This window comes from Dermochelys coriacea, chromosome 14 (assembly GCF_009764565.3).
Source record: "Dermochelys coriacea isolate rDerCor1 chromosome 14, rDerCor1.pri.v4, whole genome shotgun sequence".
NCBI lineage: Eukaryota > Metazoa > Chordata > Testudines > Dermochelyidae > Dermochelys > Dermochelys coriacea.
Window position 1 is genome coordinate 27,472,387 of NC_050081.1, and position 16,761 is coordinate 27,489,147.

The window sequence follows — 16,761 nt, forward strand, 5'->3', positions numbered from 1 at the left end:
CCTAAGACCTGCCTGGCTCCCTGCTTTCAGTGCTGGTGCTCAGGGCCACAACTCCCAAAGGTAGGAAATGCTGGAGGGAAGAAGGTGGTGGAAACTCAATCTGCCTCCTCATCTGGCTGCCTCATGGTTCAATCTGTGAGTACATGGGCACATGCTTGCTCCCCTCTTTGCCCCCACCCCCACATTCAAGTCGGGATGCCCAATCTGTGAGTCATATTGCACACTATGTCATGTCACAGTAAATCCTAGCAGGTCTGAAAAATTCACCACACCCAACACACTGTTGTCAAATGTTTATCCAAACATTGTCTTCTAAGGTGCTTTATGAAAACTGGTGACATGCTGGTCATTGCTTGCTGAATGTACATGTTCTATATGAAGAGTTTTGTGTGTGCTGGAAATATGTTCTTAAATATGTTGTGGGGGCAGTTGATAAACAAGCCTGCCCCAAACAAAGGAAGGTGGATTTATCTGCCTGCCTGGATCAAGCTAACAGGATGGATGAGAAAATAACATCACCTTATTACAAGCAAAGGCTAATAAAAGTACATTTGCATCTAAAGGTAAATAAAGTGATCAAGCCAATCAGAAAAGCAAAGTGACCAGAGGACAAAGAAGGGTCTTGGTGCCCGTAGCCTAAAGAAGCAGCAGCAGGGCAGAGGAACTTTACCTTGGTTAGTTTTCAAAGAATAGATTTCAAATGTTTTCTGTACTTTAAAATAGAAGAAAGGTTACTGCTTAATTGTTCATCACTTAAGGGACAAAGAGGCCCATGCTCTTGTGAAAGGTGGATCCCTCAGCCACATGGGTTGAGGACTCTAAGAACAGCTTTTTGGAGAGAAATTGCCTGAAGCCTTGTTTGTGACTTGTTCAGTTCCAGCCACTAGAAAGCATGATTTATTTTGTTTTATTTGTGGCAATTTTCTTCTCTATTGTCCATGTTTAGCACTATTTAAATCTCTGTTCTTTCTTAATAAACTTATTCTTGGTGATGCTATCAAATCCTCTCAGTGCATTACACTAAAGTGAGGTGGATGTCCTCATATGAGCCAGCAGGCTGGTGTGTGTTCTGTCTGTCTGGAGACGGGGGACTTGGTGTTTCTGTGAGCATGTAGTGATGGGGCTGGACTCTGCAGAAGAAAGCTCTGCCAAGGAAAACTGAGATTCCCTCTGAGACCTTTTCCATTTGGCTTATCCAGAACATCTTCTCCAGTTCTGGGAGAACACTTCATCCAGTTCTCTGGGATCCCAAACACTTAGTTCGGCTCTGGATTTCATCACTCATGTTTCTTTATTTGGCATAGAGCAAAGCTACGCCGAGTTGATCATACTGAAGCATAGGGAGCGGGTATAGGGCATACCCACACTGTGACACTCTGTACCCGAAAGCAACACCCTGGCACCCACATATTTATGTTTTGTATAAAGTATGCCTTGTGAGGTATTATTCTAAAAGTCTTGATCTGTTGATCATTAATATCCTGTTGGATTGTATGTGCTGTCATTGTATGTGAAGTTATGAAGTTTTGCTATGTGTGCATTACTGAAATATGTTGTGAAGTTGGAAACACCCACAACCAGCCTTAAAGGTACAACAAATGGAGAAGCCAGAGTATGGCCCATTAAGGGGAATCTGCACTACCAAGGACTATCACCAGATTTGTATACAGTGAAGACTTCTCAGAGAGAGCACTTAGACAATGGACAATACTTGACTCATGTTATAGCAAAGGTTCTTTCCAGAAAACCGGAAGAACCTGTAAAAGAGGGGAAGCGACATCATCATTTGTCCTCACTCTGCTCACAACTCAATACCTGGCAACACGTCTGGAGAACAAAGACTTTGAACAAGGGAGGAGGTCCCAAGCTGGAAAGGAATATTCCAGCCTGTGTATGAAGGAACTATGCCATCAGGGTGAGAGACTGTTTGATTCAAATCTTGTCTAGTTTATAGAACTCATATTGCAGTTTTACTTTTATTTCTTACATGATCAACTTTGATCTGTACACTCACTACTTATAATCACTTAAGATCTATCTTTCTGTGATTAATAAATCTGTTTTATATTTTACCTAAAACAGTGGGTTTTGCTTGAAGTGCTTGGTAAATCTGCTAAGAACAAGAGCTGGTTCCTCCAGTAGTTGCACCAGGAAGTCGTCCCCAACACTCTCCAAAAACTTCCTGGATTGTCTGTGCACTGCTGTATTGCTCTCCCAGCAGACGTCAGGGTGATTGAAGCCCCCCATTAGAACCAGGGCCTGTGTTCTGGAAACTTCAGTTAATTGTCTGAAGAAAGCCTTGTCTACTTCATCCTTCTGGTCCAGTGGTCTATAGCACATGCCTACCACGACATCACCCTTGTTGCTCTCACCTCTAAAGTTAACCCAAAGATGCTCAACAGGCTTTTCTCCAGTATCATACTGGAGTGCTGAGCAATCATACCACTCTCTTACATACAGTGCAACTCCTCCACCTTTCCTCCCCTGCCTGTCCTTCCTGAACAGTTTATACCCATCCATTACAGTGCTCCAGTCATGTGAGTTACCCACTAAGTCTCTGTTATTCCAATCATATCATAGTTCTTTGACTGTGCCAGGACTTCCCATTCTTCCTGCTTGTTTCCCAGGCTTCTTGCATTTGTGTACATGCACCTAAGATAACTAGCCAATTGCCCTGCTTTCTCAGTATGAATCAGGAGGTCCCCCGTGTTGCACCCTCTTCCTTGTGTTTTCTCCGAGTATCCCACTTTCCCACTTACCTCACTTAGGTCACTGTCCCCCAGCAAAACTAGTTTAAAGCCCTCCTCACTAGGTTAGCAAGCCTGCCTGCGAAGATACTTTTCCCTCTCTTCATTAGGTGGATCCCATCTCTTGCTAGCAATCCTTCTTCCCGGAACAACATCCCATGGTTGAAGAATCCAAAGCCCTCTCTCTGACACCACCTACGTAACCACGCATTTACCTCCTCAGTTCGACGGTCCCTACCTGGGCCTTTTCCTTCAACAGAGAGGATGGATGAGAACATGACTTGCACCTCAAACTCCTTTATTCTTCCTCCCAGAGCCATGTAGGCTGCAGTGATCCACTCAAGGTCATTCTTGGCAGTAACATTGGTGCCCATGTGGAGAAGTAGGAAGGGGTAGTGGTCCGAGGGCTTGATCAGTCTCAGCAGACACTCCATCACCTCCTGAATTCTAGCTCCAGGCAAGCAGAACTTCTCGAGTAGCTTGGTCTGGTCAGCAGATGGATGACTCTGTCCCCCTTAGGAGGGAGTCCCTGACCACCACCACCCATCTCCTCCTCTTGGGAGTGGTGGTAATTCTCTTGGTGTGTGGATGTCTGTGTAAGTGCAGTACCTGGAGGAGTTTTCAGTTTGTGACAGCTTCACAGTATGAGGGGGAGCCCAGGTGGTGAGACAAAGGGCTCAGCGGTACCCCAGTTTGAGGTTGCACCCTGGGGAACCTGTCACACACACATCTAAAGTTACACAGACAACCTCTTCCTTTATATACATTTACACACAACATTGCATTTGCTATACATTAAATCACACATTTAGCATGCTCTGTCCATGTGCTGTTCATGTAGAACCTGATCTTTACACTCCAGGTTTACCTTGTCCATTTTCCCTAGTATCGAGGTGTTGCTGCTTATGTTAGCTAGCACAGACATCCTGACTCCAGCATACTGCTTGTCAAGCCTCAATTTACAACTTAGCCTTCCATTCACCTTCCCATTTATGCCCACTAGTAATGAGGCAAGTTACTTATGTCATGCCAGGCCTACAAGGTGCTCAGGGATGAGGTTGTATCAGATGTCACCTACTGGCAATGGAAGGGCTGACAGCATCCTGAGGAGTGTGGTTGGAATGGCTAACAACCAGGGTGACAGGGAGCTTTCACTCATCTTAGCACCAACAAATTTCTGTTTTACTAAGGCAGAGGGGTGACAATGTCACCCCTGGTTGCCCTGAGAAAGTTTCTCACCTTCCTTCCCCTGCATGGAGCCAACAGGGGGCACTGAGAGCACAGCAGGGACGGGCTCCTTGCTCTTGGTTCTGGTCCAGCCCCACAGCACCCTCTTATATCCAGAATGAGCCATTGCAGGGACAGCCCAGCCCAGCCCCAGCTGTTCTGCGACAGGACAGATTTTGAAGCAGAAATGAAGGTGACCCCCTGTGAGAGACACTCTGTCTTTGAGACAAACTCTGCACATTCCCACCCCCCCACCCTCCCCTCCTCCTTGAATCCCTGATGACAGTCTGGGCCCTGAGGAGGTGATATAAGGAGCTGAGGGGTCAAGTGCCACACCCTCTTTTCTAGCCCTGCCCTCAGGCCATTTGGCAACCATGAGGGAAGGGCAGAAGAGGGCAGAAACTCTCCAATGGGAAGTCCTATGGGTTCTCTCATAAAAGCTGCACCCACAGCCCCAGCCCCAGAGCAGGGATGTGCAGAGCCCGAATCCTTGGTCTATGTTCCTGAGACATGGGGATGGGGGATGGGGAGAGAACTATCTCACTGGAAATGCTAAAATAGGCTTCTCTAGCCTTAAATATCCCAGTCTTTTTTACCCTGGAGGATGTCCAGTTGTCACACCTCATCTCTATGACCCTGGAAGCTACAATATCTCAGTGTGTCCTGGTGCTTGTCATAACAACAGAGAGCACATAGTGATCTGGACAGACAATCCAATCCCATTGCAGCCATTGTCATTCAGTCTGCTTGTCACTATTCTCTGTGGCTGTGGAGGACTCTAAAAGGCTGCTGTGTCAGAGCTTGAGAGAGGGATACCCAGGGAAGGGGATGGCAATATGGTGAATGGAGAGTGATACCTTGAAGACACTTGGGAGGGGAAGCTGCTGTGGGGAGGAGCTACAGGAGGGAACTGGAGATGATGAGCTGACTGTTGGGGAAAAAGAGAGAAATAAACAGAAATAGGAAATGAGTGCTGGAAAAAATGATATATAAAAGTATTGATAGAATGAAAGAAAGGGAGAAGGACCCAAGCAAGAGAGGGAGATTTACAAAATATTACAGCAAGTGAGACTGCATCTCATTTATCCCATGGAAAGCCTTTTAAGTGCTTTAAAAATCTGTTATCAATATTTGTGGTAATTTTCTGGTTCTTAAAAATCCCTCTTGGCTCCTTTTAAGCTTGAGTTACTTACTATAAATAAAATATTTTCTTAAAAAATTCTTTTTTGTTCCACTTTAATTTTCCATTTGAATATATTTTTTGGGGGGGAGGATCATGGGATTTACTACTCCATGTTGTTGTGTTACCCCAGCAATAGTGGGGAATGTGCCTGTTGCTATGATGCAAGTATTGGCTTTACAATGAGATGTTGCTATTCAGCCTGTCTGGTTTATACTACATATAACCATGTAAATCAGGAACTGGTCAGTGTGCTCTGGAGGGAGCTCACTAGTCACTGTTCTTGTTAGCTTTCAAACGTGCCAGGATTTGACACTAACAAGCAATTTATGTGACGAACTGCTGATATGTGGAATAGCTGCAGTTCCACATTGTTGCATTTCACCCCATAAACTACAGATAAAATTGTTTATAAACTCTGAGCCTGTTTGAAATGTTTCCACATTGTGTGAATAAAACAAACCATTAAAACCAGAAACAAAGATTTTTTTAAAGAATACAACAAAGAAACAACTCACATTGAACTATAAAGTTCCCCTCCCTGGCTCAGCTACAGGATTTGAATCAAGTCTTTTCAGATCCCCAGAGCACACTCCACCACTTCAGCTCTGGGAATAATTGCTGTGTTGTTCATGGACCAGCCACTAAAGGGGGACTTGACACTCACTTTGCTAGTGGATTACACAAGTATTTGTTGGTCATCAGTAGAACATTTGTGATCAGGACTCCAGACTCCGATTGGTGACTCTGATGTGGTGTAATGGTTATCAATAGCAGAACAAAATAATATATATTGGATGCTTTCAGACTAAAGGCAGCGGGGCTGAGTAGCTAAGAGCTGGGACTTCCACATAGAAGATCCTTTTTCTAGTTCTCATTTTGACTACACTGACCTTCTGCAACTTCTTTCTTAACTTGTTAGTAAAATGGCAGCAAATGAACCCAATATTTGTTTGGCTTCTAGGGCATGTGAAGTTTTGGTTAGTGATAAGTAAGGCTGTGAGTTTGTCATGGAGGTCAAGGAAGTCATGGATTCTGTGACTTTCCGGGCCCTCCGTGACTTCTGCAGCAGCCCATGCATCTGGCTGCTGCTGAGGCAGTCTCAGGCCATCATGCGCCCCTCCCCCAGCAACAGCAGAAGTTTGTGTGGGGGAGGGTGCAGGGGATTTGGGCACAGGATGGGATGAGATCTCGGGGCGGTGCTTACCTCAGGGGGCTCCCCGGAAGCCGCAACATCCCTCTCCCTCAGCTTCCGGGCAGAGGTGTGGCCAGGCTGCTCTGCGTGCTGCCTTTGCCCACATGCACTGCCCCTGCAGCTCCCATTGGCCGCGGATCCCTGCCAATGGGAGCTGCAGAGCCGGTGCTTAGGGCAGAGGCAGCACACAGAGCTGCCTAGCTACACCTCCAGCTAGAAGCTGAGGGAGGCGGATGTCACCGCTTCCGGGGAGCCCCCCGAGGTAAGCACAGCCCTGAGACCTCATCCAGGTCTCCGCTTCAAGGGAGGCATGGAGCCATGTAGGGAGACCCACCAACCCCACTACCCAGCATCAACAGGGGTCCTGGGCCATGCGCCCTCAGGACGCCCCCTTGAGCACACCAGCAGCACTCCCAGGCTGCCCCCCCAGCACACCCCCAGTGCCCCCTGGGCTGCCATCCCAGCACCCACAGCACCTGCGGGTTGTCCCCCCCCCCCCGATTTAGTCAGGAGTATTTATAGTAAAAGTCAGGGACAGGTCACGGGCTGTAAATTTTTGTTTACTGCCTGTGACCTGTCCCTGACTTTTACTAAAAATCGTGACTAAAGCATAGCCTTAGTGATAAGAGCTTGGAAGTGTCTGCAAACACAAACAGCTCTCAGTAGAGGCGAGATTTGTACTCATGGCCTCTTGTCTTCTAGCTTGTTTCACTTTATCCCAACCCACGTTTTTTTTTTTTTCTCTGCTGTCTATGGTTGCTGGTGAGCATTCCCACATCCCCATCCTGCCTTTCCGCTGAGCAGTCTGGGAATTGTCTCATTGGCACAGTCAGCTGCATGTGACATAGACTGAAGGATTCATCTCTCCAGCTGCCTCCTCACAGCTCCTATCAGCTACCTCATGGGGACACACCCAGGATTAAACCAGGGACCCCAGAGCTAAAAGCACATGCTACTACCAGAGCTTATGCTAAATATTGAAACCTTTGTAGCTGTAACAGCTCATATCCTCTGAAGCTCAGCACAACAGGGGTCCTTGCCCATCCCCAAATGCCTGGAAGGGGGTGGGGGGGACAAGGGATCAGCAGCTGGGGAGATGAAGATATGGCGCCAGAGCCAGAAGGGAAGAGGCGGGGGCAGGCCTCTTCTCTTCTGGCCATGGTGCCTGAAACACACACTGCCAGGTGCCACCCTCTCCTCTCCTCTTCCAGCCACTCTGCCTGGGATGCTGCCCAGTGCAGCACAGCGGCTGACTGGGAGAGTGAATGGCGGTGGCAGCAGCAAGCTTCCTCCAGCCCAGGCTCAGATTCTGGGGACAGGTTTCAGAGTAGCAGCCGTGTTCGTCTGTATTCACAAAAAGAAAAGGAGGACTTGTGGCACCTTAGAGACTAACAAATTTATTTGAGCATAAGCTTTCGTGAGCTACAGCTCACTTCATTGGATGCATTCAGCGGAAAATACAGTGGGGAGATTTATACACACAGAGAACATGAAACAATGGGTGTTACCGTACACACTGTAACGAGAGTGATCACTTAAGGTGAGCTATTACCAGCAGGAGAGCGGGGAGGGGAACCTTTTGTAGTGATAATCAAGGTGGGCCATTTCCCTATCCCAACTCTGCCCCTCCCTGTCCCCAGGGGGGTGCAGGAGGGGTGCAGAGTGCATCAGGGGGCTCAGGGCAGGGGGTTGGGGTGCAGGAGGGGTGCGTGGTATGTCAGGGGGCTCAGGGCAGGGGGGCGGGGTATAGTAGGGGGCTCAGGGCAGGGGGTTCAGCTACAGGAGGGATTCGCAGGGCGGGCCCCTGCCTGCCCTGCCCCCTTGCTGCTCCGGAAAGCAGCCGGGACCTGGGGGAGGGGGGGCACAGGGGTCTGTGTGTTCCCCTGGCCGCACCTCCAGGAACCTCCCCCAGAGCTCCCATTTTTTGCCCCGCAGTTCCCTGTTCCCGGGCCAATGGGAGCTTCAGAGGAGGTACCTGGAGTAGCAGCCAGGGCAACACACAGACACCCGTGCCTCCCCCCTCCCAGGTCCCGGCAGCTTCCTGGAGCAGCGCGGGGGCAGGGAGGGAGCCTGCCCTGCCCCTGGCATGTGCCAGGCTGGAGCCGCTCTAGGTAAATGCTGGGGGGGGCCGCAGGGAGCTGGCAGGTCGCAGAAAATAACCCTGTGGGCCGCGTGTTTTAGACCCCTGGCTTAGATGCCCCCTCAGGTGCCACACTGAGCTCCTCTTTTCTCCTCACAGACCCTCTGGCCACCCCCACAGCAGAGGCTGTCCCACCGCCCACCTCCACCTCCCAGCAATGTCTCCCGGAGGTGAATCCCTCAGAGCCCAGCACACAAGGAGACAAATCAGATCTCTGGGGATGTTCAGGGAGGTTCAGCCGTATGACGTCCCAGGTCAAAATTTTCCATTTCGCAGACAGAAGGAGCCGGGGATGAGCCGTGTCTCGATCCAGAGTCACACTCGCTGGGGAGAGAAGCAGAGCACTTCACGCAGAGCTCAGCCCCTGCAGGAGAGCCCAGCCCAAAGGAAAAATACTGGGGGGACAGCCCCTCAAACCAGGGGAAGGGGAAAAGGTGAGACAGTTCTGAGTGGCCCCTCTGCTCCATTTTCCTCATTATGGGGTGGGATTTGTAGGAGCACCTGATGGAGTTAGGGGCACAAGGCCCATTGGGACTTGACTTGTGCTCCGGACTCCCTTAGATGCTCCTGACAATCCCACCCAGAAATGTCCATAAGCACTGCCAGGGCAGAGTAAAGGGTATTTGGGGGACCAGTTGATGACACTGTTTCTGAGTATTGGGTGTGTGAGAACTGGCTGCTCAGGCTAATGTCAGGATCTTTGGGGTACAAGGAAGCCAGGGCCCCACTCAATTCGATGAGGCATTTCTGCCCCGTTACATGACAGCTTTGGAGAACACCCGCTCGGTTCCGGACCAGATGGGCCTGGTCGAGGCACAAACGGGCAGAACCCTGCTGACCTGGGGAACAATCAGAAAACTGGAAAAGCCCAATTTCCACTAAAGTTAGGCCCACAAAGGCCCAGGGTAATGTGGGCAGGGGAATCTCTCTTGATCCCCCTGCTGCTGTCTATATGTATGACAGGTGGCTGCTAGGGGGGTCACATATTGCATTACTTACGTAAGCTGACCTGTATGCCGAGCTGGGCCCCTCTCCCCCATTATAGCCTCTCCCACCATCCAGGCCCCTTACCCTCACCATGCCCAGCCCCCCAAGCAGGGCGTCCTCCCTGCCCACTCCAGCCAGTCCCCCCATCACCCCTAAGCTGCTACCCTCACCCCCGTCCTGTTCCAAATTCCCTCCAACTATGCCCCTCACCCCCACTCTGATCAACCACCACATCCATGCCCCTAACCCCACACTCCAGTCCGCCACCCCATAGCTGGATCTCACCTCACACCATTCAGGCCCCCTAGCTGGAGCCTTCATTCCCTCCCTCTGGCCAGTCACTGCAAGCTGGGCCCCTAACCTCCACTGCACCCCAGCCAGCCCTCCTAGCCACTCTGGCTAGCCCCAATAGCCAAGTCTCCGTTTGCACTGAAGCTGCATAACACACCGAGGCCAGCCTACATGAGGAAACGTATGACAAACTAGTGATGTAATGTTAGCTTGTGGTTTCCTTAGTATCTAATCATTTTTATATTGTTTTAGTGTGCTGTTCTTTCTGTGACTTTCCGGAGAGTTAACCCTGATCTCCTTCCTCTGGACTTGGAGGCAACTCAGCACTCCCAGAGGCCCAGCTGCTCCCTGGCTGCTCAGGTGAGGAGCTGGTCCTTGACTGGGGATTTTCTGGGGCTCTGAGCTGTCCACAGTGCTGTAGTAGAAAGAAAAGGAGTACTTGTGGCACCTTAGAGACTAACAAATGTATTTCAGCATAAGCTTTCGTGAGCTGTAGCTCATGAAAGCTTATGCTCAAATAAATTTGTTAATCTCTCAGCCCTGGTCTACACTAGGAGTTGAGGTCGAATTTAGCAGCGTTAAATCGATTTAACCCTGCACCTGTCCACACGAGAAAGCCATTTTTTTCAACTTAAAGGGCTCTTAAAATCATTTTCCTTACTCCACCCCCGACAAGGGGATTAGCGCTGAAATCGGCCTTGCTGGGTCGAGTTTGGGGTACTGTGGACACAATTAGATGGTATTGGCCTCGGGAGCTATGCCAGAGTGCTCCATTGTGACCGCTCTGGACAGCACTCTCAACTCAGATGCACTGGCCAGGTAGTCAGGAAAAGGCCCGCGAACTTTTGAATTTAATTTCCTGTTTGGCCAGCGTGGCAAGCTGCAGGTGACCATGCAGAGCTAATCAGCAGAGGTGACCATGATGGAGTCCCAGAATCACAAAAGAGGTCCAGCATGGACTGAACAGGAGGTCCGGGATCTGATCGCTGTATGGGGACAGGAATCCGTGCTATCAGAACTATGTTCCTGTTTTCGAAATGCCAAAATATTTGTCAAAATCTTCCAGGGCATGAAGGACAGAGGCCATAACAGGGACCCAAAGCAGTGCCACGTGAAACTTAAGGAGCTGAGGCAAGCCTACCATAAAACCAGAGAGGCGAATGGCCACTCTGGGTGAGAGCCCAAAACATGCTACTTCTTTGATGAGCTGCATGCCACCACTCCCCAGCCATGTTGTTGGACTCCTTCAGTGGAGATGGAGGCAACACGGAAGCAGATTCTAGGGACGAGGAAGATGATGATGATGAGGTTGTAGATAGCTCACAGCAAGCAAGCGGAGAAACTGGTTTTCCTGACAGCCAGGAATTGTTTCTCACCCTGGACCTGGAGCCAATACCCCCCGAACCCACCCAAGGCTGCCTCCCAGACCGCCAGGCAAAGAAGGGACCTCTGGTGAGTGTAAATTTTGAAATACAATACATGGTTTAAAAGCAAGCATGTTTAATGATTAATTTGCCCTGGCATTCGCGGCTCTCCTGGATGTACTCCCAAAGCCTTTGCAAAAGGTTTCTGGGGAGGGCAACCTTATTCCATCCACCATGGTAGGACACTTTACCACTCCAGGCCAGTAGCACGTACTTGGGAATAATTGTAGAACAAAGCATTGCAGTGTATGTTTGCTGACGTTCAAACAACATCCGTTCTTTATCTCTCTGTGTTATCCTCAGGAGAGTGATATCATTCATGGTCACCTGGTTGAAATAGAGTGATTTACTTAAGGGGACGTTCAGAGTGCCCATTCCTGCTGGGCTGTTTGCCTGTGGCTGAACAGATTCATAGATTCATAAATACTAAGGTCAGAAGGGACCATTCTGATCATCTAGTCCGACCTCCTGCACAACTCAGGCCACAGAATTTCACCCACCCACTCCTACGAAAAACCTCACCTATGTCTGAGCTATTGAAGTCCTCAAATCATGGTTTGAAGACTTCAAGGAGCAGAGAAGCCTCTTCCAATCTGCCCTGAATGAAAATTCCTTCCTGACCCCAAATATGGCGATCATCTAAACCCTGAGCATATGGGAAAGATTCACCAGCCAGAATCTACAGAAAATTCTTTCCTGGGTAACTCAGATCCCATCCATCTAATATCCCATCTCAGGGGATTAGGCCTATTTACCCTGAATATTTAAAGATCAATTAATTACCAAAATCACATTACCCCATCATACCATTTCCTCCATAAATTTCTCGAGTAGAATCTTAAAGCCAGATAGATCTTTTGCCCCCACTGCTTCCCTTGGAAGGCTATTCCAAAACTTCACTCCTCTGATGGCACCTTAAGGACTAACAAATTTATTTGAGCATAAGCTTTCATGAGCTACAGCTCACTTCATCAGATGCATTTGGTGGAAAATACAGTGGGGAGATTTCCACCAAATGCATCCGATGAAGTGAGCTGTAGCTCACGAAAGCTTATGCTCAAATAAATTTGTTAGTCTCTAAGGTGCCACAAGTACTCCTTTTCTTTTTGCGAATACATTCTAACACGGCTGCTACTCTGAAACTCCTCTGATGGTTAGAAACCTTCATCTAATTTCAAGTCTAAACTTCCTGGTGGCCAGTTTATACCCATTTGTTCTTGTGAACAGAAATGTTCCCCACTGTTAGCCACGGGAATGGGGGAGGGGGCAGGGGCTAGCCACGCGCTGGGGGAGGCAAAATGCGACCTTGGAACAAAAGCAGATGTGCTATGTATGTAATGTTAACAGCAAGATTTACCGTGAAAGAGTGTACCCTTTGTTCTATAAATTGTGTCTTTTTAAATACCACTGTCCCTTTTTTTTCTCCACCAACTGCATGTGTTTCAAGGATCACAGGATCTTCTCCATCCCAGAGGCTAGCGAAGATCAGAAGGCAAAAAAAACCTCACTCGCAATGAAATGTTCCCTGAGCTCATGCTGTCCTCCCACCCTGACAGGCAGACAATGTCAGAATGCAGAAAAGCACAAAATGACCGGGAGGAGAGGTGGCGGGCTGAAGAGAGTAAGTGGCAGGCTGAAGAGAGGGCTGAAGCTGAAAGGTGGCAACACTATGATGAGAGGAGGCAGGACCCAATGCTGAGGCTGCTGGAGGATCAAACTAATATGCTCCAGTGTATGGTTGAGCTGCAGGAAAGGCAGCAAGAGCACAGACCGCCGCTACAGCCCCTGTGTAACCAACCGCCCTCCTCCCCAAGTTCCGTAGCCTCCTCACCCAGATGCCCAAGAACATGGTGGGGGGGCCTCCGGCCACCCAGCCACTCCACCCAGAGGATTGCCTAAGCAACAGAAGGCTGGCATTCAATAAGTTTTAAAGTGTTAAACTTTTAAAGTGCTGTGTGGCCTTGTCCTTCCCTCCTCCACCACCCCTCATGGTGCTTCTCTCCTCCACCACCCCTCCTGGGCTACCTTGGTAGTTATCCCCCCATTTGTGTGATGAATTAATAAAGAATGCATGAATGTGAAGCAACAATGGGTTCCGTCTATGGCTCCACCACAGTTAGGGAATCCCATTGCAGCAAAGCCATCCACTATGACCTGCACATTTCCCACGGTCACTACCCTTGATATCAGCAGATCTTTGATTGTGTTGGCTACTTGCATCACAGTAGCCCCCACAGTAGATTTGCCCACTCCAAATTCATTCCCAACTGACAGGTAGCTGTCTGGCGTTGCAGGCTTCCACAGGGCTGTTGCCACTTGCTTCTCAACTGTGAGGGCTGCTCTCATCTTGGTATTCTTGCGCCTCAGGGCAGGGGAAAGCAAGTCACAAAGTTCCATGAAAGTGCCCTTATGCATGTGAAAGTTTCACAGCCACTGGGAATCATCCCAGACCTGCAACATTATGCGGTCCCACCAGTCTGTGCTTGTTTCCCAAGCCCAGAATCGGCATTCCACCACATGAACTTGCCCCATTAGCACCGTGATGCCCACATTGGCAGGGCCCGTACTTTGAGAGAAGTCTGTGTCCATGTCCTCATCACTCTCGTTATCGCGCTGATGTCACCTACTTGCCCAGTTTTGCTTTGCCAGGTTCTGGTGCTGCATATACTACTGGATAATGAGTGTGGTGTTTAATGTGCTCCTAATTGCCAAAGTGATCTGAGCGGGCTCAATGCTTGCCGTGGTATGGCATCTGCACAAAAAAAATGGTGCGGAATGATTGTCTGCCATTGCCCTGAGGAAGGGAGGGGCGACTGATGACATGGCTTACAGAGTTGGCTTACAGGGAATTAAAATCAACAAAGGGGGTGGCTTTGTGAGAAACTGAATGGCCCCCTCAAGGATAGAACTCAAAACCTCAAGGATAGAAATCAAAACTGGGTTTAGCACGCCATTGATTTCACAGATGGAGGGAGAAGAAAATGAATATAAAACAAATCTGGTCTATTTCTTGGTTTGATCCACTATCTTTATACATCTTGCTGGCAGCAGACTGTGCAGTACAACCGCTAGCTACTGTCATCTCCTGGGTGTTCGACAGAAGATGGTGCAGTATGACTACTGGCCATCATCTTCTGCTGGCTGCTGATTAAAAGACAGTGCACTGCCAATAGGACTCAATTGCCATGAGATGAAACTTAAAAGGGAAATGAGTCACTCCTGCCTGAGTCACTTCCATGTTTGCCCAGGCGCCCCTGACCTCATCGAGGTTGGTTAAAAGAGTACCCAGCACTATGTTGACGATGGCTACCAGTCATACTGCACTGTCTGCTGCCAAAAGGCAATAAACTGCTGTTGTGTAGCAATGCAGTACCGCGTCTGCCAGCACCCAGGAGACATATGGTGATCGTTAGCTGAGTGGGCTCCATGCTTGCCGTAGTATGGCGTCTGCACAGGTAACTCAAGAAAAAAGGCGCAAAATGATTGTCTGCTCTTGCTTTCACAGAAGGAGGGAGGGAAGGGGGGCCTGACGATATGTACCCAGAATCACCCGTGATAATGTTTTAGCCCCATCAGGCACTGGGATTTCTACCCAGAATTCAAATGGGCAGCAGAGACTGCAGGAACTGTGGGATAGCTACCCACAGTGCAATGCTCCAGAAGTCGACGGTTTCCTCGGTACTCTGGACACACTCCACCGACTACATGCACTTAGAGCATTTCTGTGGAGACACACACAATCGACTGTAAAACAATGCTTTCTACAAAACCAACTTCTATAAATTCAACCTAATTTCGTAGTGTGGACATACCCTAAGGTGCCACAAGTACTCCTTTTCTTTTTGCCAATACAGACTAACACAGCTGCTACTCTGAAGTGCTGTAGTAGTTACTCAAAGAATGGTCACGCTTGCAGTCATTGTGATGTATTTAATCAGATCCCTGCTAAATGGATGGTGGATGGAGATATCGGGGGAAGGGAACAAAGTTGTTTCATTTAATTAGAGATTGTGACACTTTACTCTTGCCCATTTGTTATCAGGGTGCCAACTCGGTGCCCACACAGACTGGTGTGCCTGCTACAGGCACAGAGCCCCTTCTAGGCTGGAGTTTGGACATTTTTGTTGACAAGCTATCATAGAATATCAGGGTTGGAAGGGACCTCAGGAGGTCATCTAGTCCAACCCCCTGCTCAAAGCAGGACCAATCACCAACTAAATCATCCCAGCCAGGGCTTTGTCAAGCCTGACCTTAAAAACTTCTAAGAAAGGAGATTCCACCACCTCCCTAGGTAATGCGTTCCAGTGTTTCACTACCCTCCTAGTGAAAAAGTTTTTCCTAATATCCAACCTAAACTTCCCCCACTGCAACTTGAGACCATTACTCCTTGTTCTGTCATCTGCTACCACTGAGGACAGTCTAGATCCATCCTCTTTGGAACCCCCTTTCAGGTAGCCAAAAGCAGCTTACAAATCCCCCCTCATTCTCCTCTTCCGCAGACTAAACAATCCCAGTTCCCTCAGCCTCTCCTCATAAGTCATGTGTTCCAGTCCCCTAATCATTTTTGTTGCCCTCTGCTGGACATTTTCCAATTTTTTCACATCCTTCTTGTAGTGTGGGACCCAAAACTGGACACAGTACTCCAGATGAGGCCTCACCAATGTTGAATAGAGGGGAACGATCACATCCCTCGATCTGCTGGCAATGCCCCTACTTATAAATCCCAAAATGCCATTGGCCTTCTTGGCAACAAGGGCACACTGTTGACTCATATCCAGCTTCTCGACCACTGTAACCCCTAGGTCCTTTTCTGCAGAACGGCTGCCTAGCCATTCGGTCCTTAGTCTGTAGCAGTGCATGGGATTCTTCCGTCCTAAGTGCAGGACTCTGCACTTGTCCTTGTTGAACCTCATCAGATTTCTTTTGACCCAATCCTCTAATTTCTCTAGGTCCCTCTGTATCCGATCCCTACCCTCCAGCGTATCTACCTCTCCTCCCAGTTTAGTGTCATCTGCAAACTTGCTGAGGGTGCAATCCACACCATCCTCCAGCTCATTAATGAAGATATTGAACAATTTAGGTAGCAATCTCATGCTCACCACCCAGCATGCTTCTAGCTACTCGGAGGAGCACTCTGGGGTTCTTCTTAACAGTGGTGTGAATACAGCAAGGAACATGATCTTGGGAAAAGCACCTGAAATCGGCACCAGTACGAGACTGGCTCACAGTGGCGAGTGGAGGGGAATCAACTGTACTGCTGTGCAGTTCAGTGAGCACCTCAGAAACCTGAAGATCCTCTAGCACCAGGCTAAGGATGGCAACAATAGATCAGGTGCCAGCTGCCCCTGAGATGAGGAGTCTGGGTGCTCAGCACTGTTCCGAGCACAGAGCCTTGCATGACGTGCTTCTGAGCAGGGACTGTGTAGTGCTTAGGCCAGAGGACAGGGGTGAAAGTAACTGAGGACACTTACCAGTATGGGGCGGGGCTTCAGGCGGAAGGGGCAGGGCTGGGGGGTCAGCATCCCCCAGCCAGCCCTTCCATGTCCCATGGGGTTCCTGTTGATTTAAAG